At 70.0% G+C, this 14,102-nt stretch overlaps 6 non-coding genes across 6 annotated transcripts; all 6 read left to right on the forward strand.

The window, feature by feature from the left end:
- Nucleotides 1–1,142: 1,142 nt before the first annotated feature.
- Nucleotides 1,143–1,261, forward strand: LOC149124083 (5S ribosomal RNA). Its single transcript, XR_016215299.1, has one exon. It is a non-coding gene; the product is annotated as a 5S ribosomal RNA (ribosomal RNA).
- A 2,318-nt stretch (nucleotides 1,262–3,579) lies between these two features.
- Nucleotides 3,580–3,698, forward strand: LOC149124084 (5S ribosomal RNA). The gene has a single exon (XR_016215300.1). It is a non-coding gene; the product is annotated as a 5S ribosomal RNA (ribosomal RNA).
- Nucleotides 3,699–6,013: 2,315 nt separating this feature from the next.
- On the forward strand, nucleotides 6,014–6,132 carry LOC149124085 (5S ribosomal RNA). The gene has a single exon (XR_016215301.1). It is a non-coding gene; the product is annotated as a 5S ribosomal RNA (ribosomal RNA).
- Nucleotides 6,133–7,953: 1,821 nt separating this feature from the next.
- Nucleotides 7,954–8,072, forward strand: LOC149124086 (5S ribosomal RNA). The gene has a single exon (XR_016215302.1). It is a non-coding gene; the product is annotated as a 5S ribosomal RNA (ribosomal RNA).
- Nucleotides 8,073–10,408: 2,336 nt separating this feature from the next.
- On the forward strand, nucleotides 10,409–10,527 carry LOC149124087 (5S ribosomal RNA). Its single transcript, XR_016215303.1, has one exon. It is a non-coding gene; the product is annotated as a 5S ribosomal RNA (ribosomal RNA).
- A 1,821-nt stretch (nucleotides 10,528–12,348) lies between these two features.
- Nucleotides 12,349–12,467, forward strand: LOC149124088 (5S ribosomal RNA). The gene has a single exon (XR_016215304.1). It is a non-coding gene; the product is annotated as a 5S ribosomal RNA (ribosomal RNA).
- Nucleotides 12,468–14,102: the final 1,635 nt, after the last annotated feature.

Consider the following 14,102-nt stretch of genomic DNA (forward strand, 5'->3'; position numbering starts at 1 on the left):
CACCAACACCTACACGTCTCTCTCTCTTTCTCTCTCTCTCTCTGTCTCTCTCTCCTCTCTCTGTCCCCCTCTCCCCCATCAGCCCTGACTCACACAGCATCCAAACGGGGCACCCTTTTGGCAGGCCAGGCAGAGACCCGCGGCCACAGGCTGCGTGCCCACAGGACCTCCCCGGGACAGAGGGTCCGTGGCAGGCAGGCAGCACACAGCCTGTGGTCTCGAACTGGCTGCCGGGCTGGAGGGTGCGGGTCGCGCTGAAGCGCCCCACCCTCCCGTGAGGGAACGGGCGCTGAGGACGGAAATCCCTCTGTGCCACGAAGGGTGTCGGGGTGTGCGACTGTGTGCCCCTTGTGTAGGCGTGTGTGTGTGTGTGTGTGTGTGTGAGTGCCCACGCGAGCGTGCGGCGGGGGTGATTCCGTACGCTGCCGCCCTCCTTCCCGACCTGCTGCCCCACTTGGGCCCCCGTGACCGAGCGGGGACAAGGGTCCCCAGGCCCTCAGCTGTCCTCGCGGCGTGGGAGTGTGTGGAGGCGCGGCGGCCGTGCCGGGGGAGGGCGGGCGACCTGTGCGTCAGCGGTGGGGGGGCTGCTGGCGGCCGGGTAGGAGGGAAGGCCCGGGCCGCGGTGGTGTGGGGCGCCGAACCCCCTGGTGCCGGGACCCGCGAGCCGCGGGGCGCAGCCCTGGGCAGGCGTGGAGGCTGCCGGGCACGGCTGGCGTGTGGCTGGGCGATGGCGGCAGGCAGGGGATCCGGCCTAGAAAGAGAGAGTAGGAGTTCCCTGTGGCCAGCGGCAGCCGGAGGAGGTTGGCTCCCCTTGGCTTGGCGGCAGCGTGCCGACTGGGCGCCCGGTGCTGCAGGTCCTGGGCTGGGCAGGCGGAGGGCTGGAGTTCGGGCACTGGTGCAGTGCTAGGCGGAGGGCGGCTGAGGAGGAGGGGGGGGGAGGAGGAGAAGAGAAGAGAAGAGAAAAGAGGGAGGAGGCGGAGGAGAAGCGGCAGCGGGAGCGGGAGCGGGAGTGGGAGTGGGAATGGGAATGGGAGTGAGAGCGGGGAGCGGGCAGGAAGAGGAGGCGGCGGCGGCGGCGGCGGCGGCGGCGGCGGCGGCTGTGCGGGCGCGCACTCAAGAGGGGCCTGGAGGCGGCCTCTGGCGTCTACGGCCATACCACCCTGAACGCGCCCGATCTCGTCTGATCTCGGAAGCTAAGCAGGGTCGGGCCTGGTTAGTACTTGGATGGGAGACCGCCTGGGAATACCGGGTGCTGTAGGCTTTTGCCCCGCGGCACCCTCCCCTTTTGCTCGCCTTTGGCTGGCTGCCTAGCCACGCCCCCATCCGCCAGCCCGCACGCCGGGACCCCTGCGACCCCCAACGCAGCTCCAGCAGGGGGCAGAAGCCCGACCCCTCCACCTGGCAGCCCCAGCCCGCCCGCGCCTCGGGCCTGGGCCTGGGCCTGGGCCTGGGCCTGGGCACGGGCACGGGCACGGGCGGGCCGGCCAGCTGTCCCCGGCTGCCGCAGCCCCACCGCCAACCCCGGGGCCCACCCCGGGACACAGGCCACGCCCCGCGCCATCCAGCGCGCCCCCTCCAACCCCAAACCAGCGACTCACCGCCCGCCAGGGCGCTCCCCTGCCGGCCGCCCCAACCCCGCAGCCCGCCGCACCAGCAGCTCCCGGCACCTGCACTCCCACCGCCCCTCCCGGGCTCCTGTCTCCCAGGGAGCCCAATGACTGTGACCACGACCACGACCACGACCACCGCCCGAAGACGACGCCAGGGCGCGGTTGCCCACCACTCAGGGCCCGGTGCCTCGCGCAGCCCAACCCGCGGGCCCTCTGCGCCACCTGGCCGTGCGGCGGCCACGCGCCACAGCCGCGGAAGCCCTCCAGAGCGCAAAGGAGGGACCCCACACCAAGCCTCGCAGGCAATACAGGCACCCTCTCCCTCTGTCTCTGACTTACACCAACACCTACACGTCTCTCTCTCTTTCTCTCTCTCTCTCTGTCTCTCTCTCCTCTCTCTGTCCCCCTCTCCCACATCAGCCCTGACTCACACAGCATCCAAACGGGGCACCCTTTTGGCAGGCCAGGCAGAGACCCGCGGCCACAGGCTGCATGCCCACAGGACCTCCCCGGGACAGAGGGTCCGTGGCAGGCAGGCAGCACACAGCCTGTGGTCTCTGTGGGGAGCAACTCGGATTGGACTGAGTTACTGGAATTAAGACTTATTCTATGCATCTGCTCTCCCACAATATGGCGCTGGGAGAGGAGAAAACAGCTTCTATGCAGCTGCCTCTTGCCAACTTGAGTGATGACCTCCAGGAGCTGATCCTGCTCCTGATTGGAGGAGAGCAGCGTACTTGGCGTGTGGGCAGCCGAGTTGGGATTGGCGGAAGAGGACTATAAAGGAGGAGAGAGACAACATGCACCAGGAACATCTAAGGGGAACACCTGTGCAGCCCCCGAGAGAGCCGGCCGGCCGGCCGGCGGTGTGCCGCTCCCCCGCGGAAGTGGGGAATGTGGCAGGGGGAACCGCCCTTCCACGGAGGTGGAAGGGACGGTAGCCAACCCGGGAAGAACCAGCAGCAAACCCGGGGAGGGCCGAGCAGACGAAAGAACAGCGCAGGGTCCTGTGTCGTTCCTCCATGAAGAGGGGGAGCGACAGTCTCGAACTGGCTGCCGGGCTGGAGGGTGCGGGTCGCGCTGAAGCGCCCCACCCTCCCGTGAGGGAACGGGCGCTGAGGACGGAAATCCCTCTGTGCCACGAAGGGTGTCGGGGTGTGCGACTGTGTGCCCCTTGTGTAGGCGTGTGTGTGTGTGTGTGTGTGTGTGTGTGAGTGCCCACGCGAGCGTGCGGCGGGGGTGATTCCGTGCGCTGCCGCCCTCCTTCCCGACCTGCTGCCCCACTTGGGCCCCCGTGACCGAGCGGGGACAAGGGTCCCCAGGCCCTCAGCTGTCCTCGCGGCGTGGGAGTGTGTGGAGGCGCGGCGGCCGTGCCGGGGGAGGGCGGGCGACCTGTGCGTCAGCGGTGGGGGGGCTGCTGGCGGCCGGGTAGGAGGGAAGGCCCGGGCCGCGGTGGTGTGGGGCGCCGAACCCCCTGGTGCCGGGACCCGCGAGCCGCGGGGCGCAGCCCTGGGCAGGCGTGGAGGCTGCCGGGCACGGCTGGCGTGTGGCTGGGCGATGGCGGCAGGCAGGGGATCCGGCCTAGAAAGAGAGAGTAGGAGTTCCCTGTGGCCAGCGGCAGCCGGAGGAGGTTGGCTCCCCTTGGCTTGGCGGCAGCGTGCCGACTGGGCGCCCGGTGCTGCAGGTCCTGGGCTGGGCAGGCGGAGGGCTGGAGTTCGGGCACTGGTGCAGGGCTAGGCGGAGGGCGGCTGAGGAGGAGGGGGGGGGAGGAGGAGAAGAGAAGAGAAGAGAAAAGAGGGAGGAGGCGGAGGAGAAGCGGCAGCGGGAGCGGGAGCGGGAGCGGGAGCGGGAATGGGAATGGGAATGGGAGTGAGAGCGGGGAGCGGGCAGGAGGAGGAGGAGGAGGCGGCGGCGGCGGCGGCGGCTGTGCGGGCGCGCACTCAAGAGGGGCCTGGAGGCAGCCTCTGGCGTCTACGGCCATACCACCCTGAACGCGCCCGATCTCGTCTGATCTCGGAAGCTAAGCAGGGTCGGGCCTGGTTAGTACTTGGATGGGAGACCGCCTGGGAATACCGGGTGCTGTAGGCTTTTGCCCCGCGGCACCCTCCCCTTTTGCTCGCCTTTGGCTGGCTGCCTAGCCACGCCCCCATCCGCCAGCCCACACGCCGGGACCCCTGCGACCCCCAACGCAGCTCCAGCAGGGGGCAGAAGCCCGACCCCTCCACCTGGCAGCCCCAGCCCGCCCGCGCCTCGGGCCTGGGCCTGGGCACGGGCACGGGCACGGGCGGGCCGGCCAGCTGTCCCCGGCTGCCGCAGCCCCACCGCCAACCCCGGGGCCCACCCCGGGACACAGGCCACGCCCCGCGCCATCCAGCGCGCCCCCTCCAACCCCAAACCAGCGACTCACCGCCCGCCAGGGCGCTCCCCTGCCGGCCGCCCCAACCCCGCAGCCCGCCGCACCAGCAGCTCCCGGCACCTGCACTCCCACCGCCCCTCCCGGGCTCCTGTCTCCCAGGGAGCCCAATGACTGTGACCACGACCACGACCACGACCACCGCCCGAAGACGACGCCAGGGCGCGGTTGCCCACCACTCAGGGCCCGGTGCCTCGCGCAGCCCAACCCGCGGGCCCTCTGCGCCACCTGGCCGTGCGGCGGCCACGCGCCACAGCCGCGGAAGCCCTCCAGAGCGCAAAGGAGGGACCCCACACCAAGCCTCGCAGGCAATACAGGCACCCTCTCCCTCTGTCTCTGACTTACACCAACACCTACACGTCTCTCTCTCTTTCTCTCTCTCTCTCTGTCTCTCTCTCCTCTCTCTGTCCCCCTCTCCCACATCAGCCCTGACTCACACAGCATCCAAACGGGGCACCCTTTTGGCAGGCCAGGCAGAGACCCGCGGCCACAGGCTGCGTGCCCACAGGACCTCCCCGGGACAGAGGGTCCGTGGCAGGCAGGCAGCACACAGCCTGTGGTCTCTGTGGGGAGCAACTCGGATTGGACTGAGTTACTGGAATTAAGACTTATTCTATGCATCTGCTCTCCCACAATATGGCGCTGGGAGAGGAGAAAACAGCTTCTATGCAGCTGCCTCTTGCCAACTTGAGTGATGACCTCCAGGAGCTGATCCTGCTCCTGATTGGAGGAGAGCAGCGTACTTGGCGTGTGGGCAGCCGAGTTGGGATTGGCGGAAGAGGACTATAAAGGAGGAGAGAGACAACATGCACCAGGAACATCTAAGGGGAACACCTGTGCAGCCCCCGAGAGAGCCGGCCGGCCGGCCGGCGGTGTGCCGCTCCCCCGCGGAAGTGGGGAATGTGGCAGGGGGAACCGCCCTTCCACGGAGGTGGAAGGGACGGTAGCCAACCCGGGAAGAACCAGCAGCAAACCCGGGGAGGGCCGAGCAGACGAAAGAACAGCGCAGGGTCCTGTGTCGTTCCTCCATGAAGAGGGGGAGCGATAGTCTCGAACTGGCTGCCGGGCTGGAGGGTGCGGGTCGCGCTGAAGCGCCCCACCCTCCCGTGAGGGAACGGGCGCTGAGGACGGAAATCCCTCTGTGCCACGAAGGGTGTCGGGGTGTGCGACTGTGTGCCCCTTGTGTAGGCGTGTGTGTGTGTGTGTGTGTGTGTGTGAGTGCCCACGCGAGCGTGCGGCGGGGGTGATTCCGTACGCTGCCGCCCTCCTTCCCGACCTGCTGCCCCACTTGGGCCCCCGTGACCGAGCGGGGACAAGGGTCCCCAGGCCCTCAGCTGTCCTCGCGGCGTGGGAGTGTGTGGAGGCGCGGCGGCCGTGCCGGGGGAGGGCGGGCGACCTGTGCGTCAGCGGTGGGGGGGCTGCTGGCGGCCGGGTAGGAGGGAAGGCCCGGGCCGCGGTGGTGTGGGGCGCCGAACCCCCTGGTGCCGGGACCCGCGAGCCGCGGGGCGCAGCCCTGGGCAGGCGTGGAGGCTGCCGGGCACGGCTGGCGTGTGGCTGGGCGATGGCGGCAGGCAGGGGATCCGGCCTAGAAAGAGAGAGTAGGAGTTCCCTGTGGCCAGCGGCAGCCGGAGGAGGTTGGCTCCCCTTGGCTTGGCGGCAGCGTGCCGACTGGGCGCCCGGTGCTGCAGGTCCTGGGCTGGGCAGGCGGAGGGCTGGAGTTCGGGCACTGGTGCAGGGCTAGGCGGAGGGCGGCTGAGGAGGAGGGGGGGGGAGGAGGAGAAGAGAAGAGAAGAGAAGAGAAAAGAGGGAGGAGGCGGAGGAGAAGCGGCAGCGGGAGCGGGAGCGGGAGCGGGAGTGGGAATGGGAATGGGAATGGGAATGGGAGTGAGAGCGGGGAGCGGGCAGGAGGAGGAGGAGGAGGAGGCGGCGGCGGCGGCGGCGGCGGCTGTGCGGGCGCGCACTCAAGAGGGGCCTGGAGGCGGCCTCTGGCGTCTACGGCCATACCACCCTGAACGCGCCCGATCTCGTCTGATCTCGGAAGCTAAGCAGGGTCGGGCCTGGTTAGTACTTGGATGGGAGACCGCCTGGGAATACCGGGTGCTGTAGGCTTTTGCCCCGCGGCACCCTCCCCTTTTGCTCGCCTTTGGCTGGCTGCCTAGCCACGCCCCCATCCGCCAGCCCGCACGCCGGGACCCCTGCGACCCCCAACGCAGCTCCAGCAGGGGGCAGAAGCCCGACCCCTCCACCTGGCAGCCCCAGCCCGCCCGCGCCTCGGGCCTGGGCCTGGGCCTGGGCCTGGGCCTGGGCACGGGCACGGGCACGGGCGGGCCGGCCAGCTGTCCCCGGCTGCCGCAGCCCCACCGCCAACCCCGGGGCCCACCCCGGGACACAGGCCACGCCCCGCGCCATCCAGCGCGCCCCCTCCAACCCCAAACCAGCGACTCACCGCCCGCCAGGGCGCTCCCCTGCCGGCCGCCCCAACCCCGCAGCCCGCCGCACCAGCAGCTCCCGGCACCTGCACTCCCACCGCCCCTCCCGGGCTCCTGTCTCCCAGGGAGCCCAATGACTGTGACCACGACCACGACCACGACCACCGCCCGAAGACGACGCCAGGGCGCGGTTGCCCACCACTCAGGGCCCGGTGCCTCGCGCAGCCCAACCCGCGGGCCCTCTGCGCCACCTGGCCGTGCGGCGGCCACGCGCCACAGCCGCGGAAGCCCTCCAGAGCGCAAAGGAGGGACCCCACACCAAGCCTCGCAGGCAATACAGGCACCCTCTCCCTCTGTCTCTGACTTACACCAACACCTACACGTCTCTCTCTCTTTCTCTCTCTCTCTCTGTCTCTCTCTCCTCTCTCTGTCCCCCTCTCCCCCATCAGCCCTGACTCACACAGCATCCAAACGGGGCACCCTTTTGGCAGGCCAGGCAGAGACCCGCGGCCACAGGCTGCGTGCCCACAGGACCTCCCCGGGACAGAGGGTCCGTGGCAGGCAGGCAGCACACAGCCTGTGGTCTCGAACTGGCTGCCGGGCTGGAGGGTGCGGGTCGCGCTGAAGCGCCCCACCCTCCCGTGAGGGAACGGGCGCTGAGGACGGAAATCCCTCTGTGCCACGAAGGGTGTCGGGGTGTGCGACTGTGTGCCCCTTGTGTAGGCGTGTGTGTGTGTGTGTGTGTGTGAGTGCCCACGCGAGCGTGCGGCGGGGGTGATTCCGTACGCTGCCGCCCTCCTTCCCGACCTGCTGCCCCACTTGGGCCCCCGTGACCGAGCGGGGACAAGGGTCCCCAGGCCCTCAGCTGTCCTCGCGGCGTGGGAGTGTGTGGAGGCGCGGCGGCCGTGCCGGGGGAGGGCGGGCGACCTGTGCGTCAGCGGTGGGGGGGCTGCTGGCGGCCGGGTAGGAGGGAAGGCCCGGGCCGCAGTGGTGTGGGGCGCCGAACCCCCTGGTGCCGGGACCCGCGAGCCGCGGGGCGCAGCCCTGGGCAGGCGTGGAGGCTGCCGGGCACGGCTGGCGTGTGGCTGGGCGATGGCGGCAGGCAGGGGATCCGGCCTAGAAAGAGAGAGTAGGAGTTCCCTGTGGCCAGCGGCAGCCGGAGGAGGTTGGCTCCCCTTGGCTTGGCGGCAGCGTGCCGACTGGGCGCCCGGTGCTGCAGGTCCTGGGCTGGGCAGGCGGAGGGCTGGTGTTCGGGCACTGGTGCAGGGCTAGGCGGAGGGCGGCTGAGGAGGGGGGGGGAGGAGGAGAAGAGAAGAGAAGAGAAAAGAGGGAGGAGGCGGAGGAGAAGCGGCAGCGGGAGCGGGAGCGGGAGTGGGAATGGGAATGGGAATGGGAGTGAGAGCGGGGAGCGGGCAGGAAGAGGAGGCGGCGGCGGCGGCGGCGGCGGCGGCGGCGGCTGTGCGGGCGCGCACTCAAGAGGGGCCTGGAGGCAGCCTCTGGCGTCTACGGCCATACCACCCTGAACGCGCCCGATCTCGTCTGATCTCGGAAGCTAAGCAGGGTCGGGCCTGGTTAGTACTTGGATGGGAGACCGCCTGGGAATACCGGGTGCTGTAGGCTTTTGCCCCGCGGCACCCTCCCCTTTTGCTCGCCTTTGGCTGGCTGCCTAGCCACGCCCCCATCCGCCAGCCCGCACGCCGGGACCCCTGCGACCCCCAACGCAGCTCCAGCAGGGGGCAGAAGCCCGACCCCTCCACCTGGCAGCCCCAGCCCGCCCGCGCCTCGGGCCTGGGCCTGGGCCTGGGCCTGGGCCTGGGCCTGGGCACGGGCACGGGCGGGCCGGCCAGCTGTCCCCGGCTGCCGCAGCCCCACCGCCAACCCCGGGGCCCACCCCGGGACACAGGCCACGCCCCGCGCCATCCAGCGCGCCCCCTCCAACCCCAAACCAGCGACTCACCGCCCGCCAGGGCGCTCCCCTGCCGGCCGCCCCAACCCCGCAGCCCGCCGCACCAGCAGCTCCCGGAACCTGCACTCCCACCGCCCCTCCCGGGCTCCTGTCTCCCAGGGAGCCCAATGACTGTGACCACGACCACGACCACGACCACCGCCCGAAGACGACGCCAGGGCGCGGTTGCCCACCACTCAGGGCCCGGTGCCTCGCGCAGCCCAACCCGCGGGCCCTCTGCGCCACCTGGCCGTGCGGCGGCCACGCGCCACAGCCGCGGAAGCCCTCCAGAGCGCAAAGGAGGGACCCCACACCAAGCCTCGCAGGCAATACAGGCACCCTCTCCCTCTGTCTCTGACTTACACCAACACCTACACGTCTCTCTCTCTTTCTCTCTCTCTCTCTGTCTCTCTCTCCTCTCTCTGTCCCCCTCTCCCACATCAGCCCTGACTCACACAGCATCCAAACGGGGCACCCTTTTGGCAGGCCAGGCAGAGACCCGCGGCCACAGGCTGCGTGCCCACAGGACCTCCCCGGGACAGAGGGTCCGTGGCAGGCAGGCAGCACACAGCCTGTGGTCTCTGTGGGGAGCAACTCGGATTGGACTGAGTTACTGGAATTAAGACTTATTCTATGCATCTGCTCTCCCACAATATGGCGCTGGGAGAGGAGAAAACAGCTTCTATGCAGCTGCCTCTTGCCAACTTGAGTGATGACCTCCAGGAGCTGATCCTGCTCCTGATTGGAGGAGAGCAGCGTACTTGGCGTGTGGGCAGCCGAGTTGGGATTGGCGGAAGAGGACTATAAAGGAGGAGAGAGACAACATGCACCAGGAACATCTAAGGGGAACACCTGTGCAGCCCCCGAGAGAGCCGGCCGGCCGGCCGGCGGTGTGCCGCTCCCCCGCGGAAGTGGGGAATGTGGCAGGGGGAACCGCCCTTCCACGGAGGTGGAAGGGACGGTAGCCAACCCGGGAAGAACCAGCAGCAAACCCGGGGAGGGCCGAGCAGACGAAAGAACAGCGCAGGGTCCTGTGTCGTTCCTCCATGAAGAGGGGGAGCGATAGTCTCGAACTGGCTGCCGGGCTGGAGGGTGCGGGTCGCGCTGAAGCGCCCCACCCTCCCGTGAGGGAACGGGCGCTGAGGACGGAAATCCCTCTGTGCCACGAAGGGTGTCGGGGTGTGCGACTGTGTGCCCCTTGTGTAGGCGTGTGTGTGTGTGTGTGTGTGTGTGTGAGTGCCCACGCGAGCGTGCGGCGGGGGTGATTCCGTACGCTGCCGCCCTCCTTCCCGACCTGCTGCCCCACTTGGGCCCCCGTGACCGAGCGGGGACAAGGGTCCCCAGGCCCTCAGCTGTCCTCGCGGCGTGGGAGTGTGTGGAGGCGCGGCGGCCGTGCCGGGGGAGGGCGGGCGACCTGTGCGTCAGCGGTGGGGGGGCTGCTGGCGGCCGGGTAGGAGGGAAGGCCCGGGCCGCGGTGGTGTGGGGCGCCGAACCCCCTGGTGCCGGGACCCGCGAGCCGCGGGGCGCAGCCCTGGGCAGGCGTGGAGGCTGCCGGGCACGGCTGGCGTGTGGCTGGGCGATGGCGGCAGGCAGGGGATCCGGCCTAGAAAGAGAGAGTAGGAGTTCCCTGTGGCCAGCGGCAGCCGGAGGAGGTTGGCTCCCCTTGGCTTGGCGGCAGCGTGCCGACTGGGCGCCCGGTGCTGCAGGTCCTGGGCTGGGCAGGCGGAGGGCTGGAGTTCGGGCACTGGTGCAGGGCTAGGCGGAGGGCGGCTGAGGAGGAGGGGGGGGGAGGAGGAGAAGAGAAGAGAAGAGAAGAGAAAAGAGGGAGGAGGCGGAGGAGAAGCGGCAGCGGGAGCGGGAGCGGGAGCGGGAGTGGGAATGGGAATGGGAATGGGAATGGGAGTGAGAGCGGGGAGCGGGCAGGAGGAGGAGGAGGAGGAGGCGGCGGCGGCGGCGGCGGCGGCGGCTGTGCGGGCGCGCACTCAAGAGGGGCCTGGAGGCGGCCTCTGGCGTCTACGGCCATACCACCCTGAACGCGCCCGATCTCGTCTGATCTCGGAAGCTAAGCAGGGTCGGGCCTGGTTAGTACTTGGATGGGAGACCGCCTGGGAATACCGGGTGCTGTAGGCTTTTGCCCCGCGGCACCCTCCCCTTTTGCTCGCCTTTGGCTGGCTGCCTAGCCACGCCCCCATCCGCCAGCCCGCACGCCGGGACCCCTGCGACCCCCAACGCAGCTCCAGCAGGGGGCAGAAGCCCGACCCCTCCACCTGGCAGCCCCAGCCCGCCCGCGCCTCGGGCCTGGGCCTGGGCCTGGGCCTGGGCCTGGGCACGGGCACGGGCACGGGCGGGCCGGCCAGCTGTCCCCGGCTGCCGCAGCCCCACCGCCAACCCCGGGGCCCACCCCGGGACACAGGCCACGCCCCGCGCCATCCAGCGCGCCCCCTCCAACCCCAAACCAGCGACTCACCGCCCGCCAGGGCGCTCCCCTGCCGGCCGCCCCAACCCCGCAGCCCGCCGCACCAGCAGCTCCCGGCACCTGCACTCCCACCGCCCCTCCCGGGCTCCTGTCTCCCAGGGAGCCCAATGACTGTGACCACGACCACGACCACGACCACCGCCCGAAGACGACGCCAGGGCGCGGTTGCCCACCACTCAGGGCCCGGTGCCTCGCGCAGCCCAACCCGCGGGCCCTCTGCGCCACCTGGCCGTGCGGCGGCCACGCGCCACAGCCGCGGAAGCCCTCCAGAGCGCAAAGGAGGGACCCCACACCAAGCCTCGCAGGCAATACAGGCACCCTCTCCCTCTGTCTCTGACTTACACCAACACCTACACGTCTCTCTCTCTTTCTCTCTCTCTCTCTGTCTCTCTCTCCTCTCTCTGTCCCCCTCTCCCCCATCAGCCCTGACTCACACAGCATCCAAACGGGGCACCCTTTTGGCAGGCCAGGCAGAGACCCGCGGCCACAGGCTGCGTGCCCACAGGACCTCCCCGGGACAGAGGGTCCGTGGCAGGCAGGCAGCACACAGCCTGTGGTCTCGAACTGGCTGCCGGGCTGGAGGGTGCGGGTCGCGCTGAAGCGCCCCACCCTCCCGTGAGGGAACGGGCGCTGAGGACGGAAATCCCTCTGTGCCACGAAGGGTGTCGGGGTGTGCGACTGTGTGCCCCTTGTGTAGGCGTGTGTGTGTGTGTGTGTGTGTGAGTGCCCACGCGAGCGTGCGGCGGGGGTGATTCCGTACGCTGCCGCCCTCCTTCCCGACCTGCTGCCCCACTTGGGCCCCCGTGACCGAGCGGGGACAAGGGTCCCCAGGCCCTCAGCTGTCCTCGCGGCGTGGGAGTGTGTGGAGGCGCGGCGGCCGTGCCGGGGGAGGGCGGGCGACCTGTGCGTCAGCGGTGGGGGGGCTGCTGGCGGCCGGGTAGGAGGGAAGGCCCGGGCCGCAGTGGTGTGGGGCGCCGAACCCCCTGGTGCCGGGACCCGCGAGCCGCGGGGCGCAGCCCTGGGCAGGCGTGGAGGCTGCCGGGCACGGCTGGCGTGTGGCTGGGCGATGGCGGCAGGCAGGGGATCCGGCCTAGAAAGAGAGAGTAGGAGTTCCCTGTGGCCAGCGGCAGCCGGAGGAGGTTGGCTCCCCTTGGCTTGGCGGCAGCGTGCCGACTGGGCGCCCGGTGCTGCAGGTCCTGGGCTGGGCAGGCGGAGGGCTGGTGTTCGGGCACTGGTGCAGGGCTAGGCGGAGGGCGGCTGAGGAGGGGGGGGGAGGAGGAGAAGAGAAGAGAAGAGAAAAGAGGGAGGAGGCGGAGGAGAAGCGGCAGCGGGAGCGGGAGCGGGAGTGGGAATGGGAATGGGAATGGGAGTGAGAGCGGGGAGCGGGCAGGAAGAGGAGGCGGCGGCGGCGGCGGCGGCGGCGGCGGCGGCTGTGCGGGCGCGCACTCAAGAGGGGCCTGGAGGCAGCCTCTGGCGTCTACGGCCATACCACCCTGAACGCGCCCGATCTCGTCTGATCTCGGAAGCTAAGCAGGGTCGGGCCTGGTTAGTACTTGGATGGGAGACCGCCTGGGAATACCGGGTGCTGTAGGCTTTTGCCCCGCGGCACCCTCCCCTTTTGCTCGCCTTTGGCTGGCTGCCTAGCCACGCCCCCATCCGCCAGCCCGCACGCCGGGACCCCTGCGACCCCCAACGCAGCTCCAGCAGGGGGCAGAAGCCCGACCCCTCCACCTGGCAGCCCCAGCCCGCCCGCGCCTCGGGCCTGGGCCTGGGCCTGGGCCTGGGCCTGGGCCTGGGCACGGGCACGGGCACGGGCACGGGCACGGGCGGGCCGGCCAGCTGTCCCCGGCTGCCGCAGCCCCACCGCCAACCCCGGGGCCCACCCCGGGACACAGGCCACGCCCCGCGCCATCCAGCGCGCCCCCTCCAACCCCAAACCAGCGACTCACCGCCCGCCAGGGCGCTCCCCTGCCGGCCGCCCCAACCCCGCAGCCCGCCGCACCAGCAGCTCCCGGCACCTGCACTCCCACCGCCCCTCCCGGGCTCCTGTCTCCCAGGGAGCCCAATGACTGTGACCACGACCACGACCACGACCACCGCCCGAAGACGACGCCAGGGCGCGGTTGCCCACCACTCAGGGCCCGGTGCCTCGTGCAGCCCAACCCGCGGGCCCTCTGCGCCACCTGGCCGTGCGGCGGCCACGCGCCACAGCCGCGGAAGCCCTCCAGAGCGCAAAGGAGGGACCCCACACCAAGCCTCGCAGGCAATACAGGCACCCTCTCCCTCTGTCTCTGACTTACACCAACACCTACACGTCTCTCTCTCTTTCTCTCTCTCTCTCTGTCTCTCTCTCCTCTCTCTGTCCCCCTCTCCCCCATCAGCCCTGACTCACACAGCATCCAAACGGGGCACCCTTTTGGCAGGCCAGGCAGAGACCCGCGGCCACAGGCTGCGTGCCCACAGGACCTCCCCGGGACAGAGGGTCCGTGGCAGGCAGGCAGCACACAGCCTGTGGTCTCTGTGGGGAGCAACTCGGATTGGACTGAGTTACTGGAATTAAGACTTATTCTATGCATCTGCTCTCCCACAATATGGCGCTGGGAGAGGAGAAAACAGCTTCTATGCAGCTGCCTCTTGCCAACTTGAGTGATGACCTCCAGGAGCTGATCCTGCTCCTGATTGGAGGAGAGCAGCGTACTTGGCGTGTGGGCAGCCGAGTTGGGATTGGCGGAAGAGGACTATAAAGGAGGAGAGAGACAACATGCACCAGGAACATCTAAGGGGAACACCTGTGCAGCCCCCGAGAGAGCCGGCCGGCCGGCCGGCGGTGTGCCGCTCCCCCGCGGAAGTGGGGAATGTGGCAGGGGGAACCGCCCTTCCACGGAGGTGGAAGGGACGGTAGCCAACCCGGGAAGAACCAGCAGCAAACCCGGGGAGGGCCGAGCAGACGAAAGAACAGCGCAGGGTCCTGTGTCGTTCCTCCATGAAGAGGGGGAGCGACAGTCTCGAACTGGCTGCCGGGCTGGAGGGTGCGGGTCGCGCTGAAGCGCCCCACCCTCCCGTGAGGGAACGGGCGCTGAGGACGGAAATCCCTCTGTGCCACGAAGGGTGTCGGGGTGTGCGACTGTGTGCCCCTTGTGTAGGCGTGTGTGTGTGTGTGTGTGTGTGAGTGCCCACGCGAGCGTGCGGCGGGGGTGATTCCGTGCGCTGCCGCCCTCCTTCCCGACCT

The sequence above is a fragment of the Oryctolagus cuniculus genome, chromosome 10 (assembly GCF_051225735.1).
Source record: "Oryctolagus cuniculus isolate XC-2025 breed Fujian yellow rabbit chromosome 10, ASM5122573v1, whole genome shotgun sequence".
Lineage (NCBI taxonomy): Eukaryota > Metazoa > Chordata > Mammalia > Lagomorpha > Leporidae > Oryctolagus > Oryctolagus cuniculus.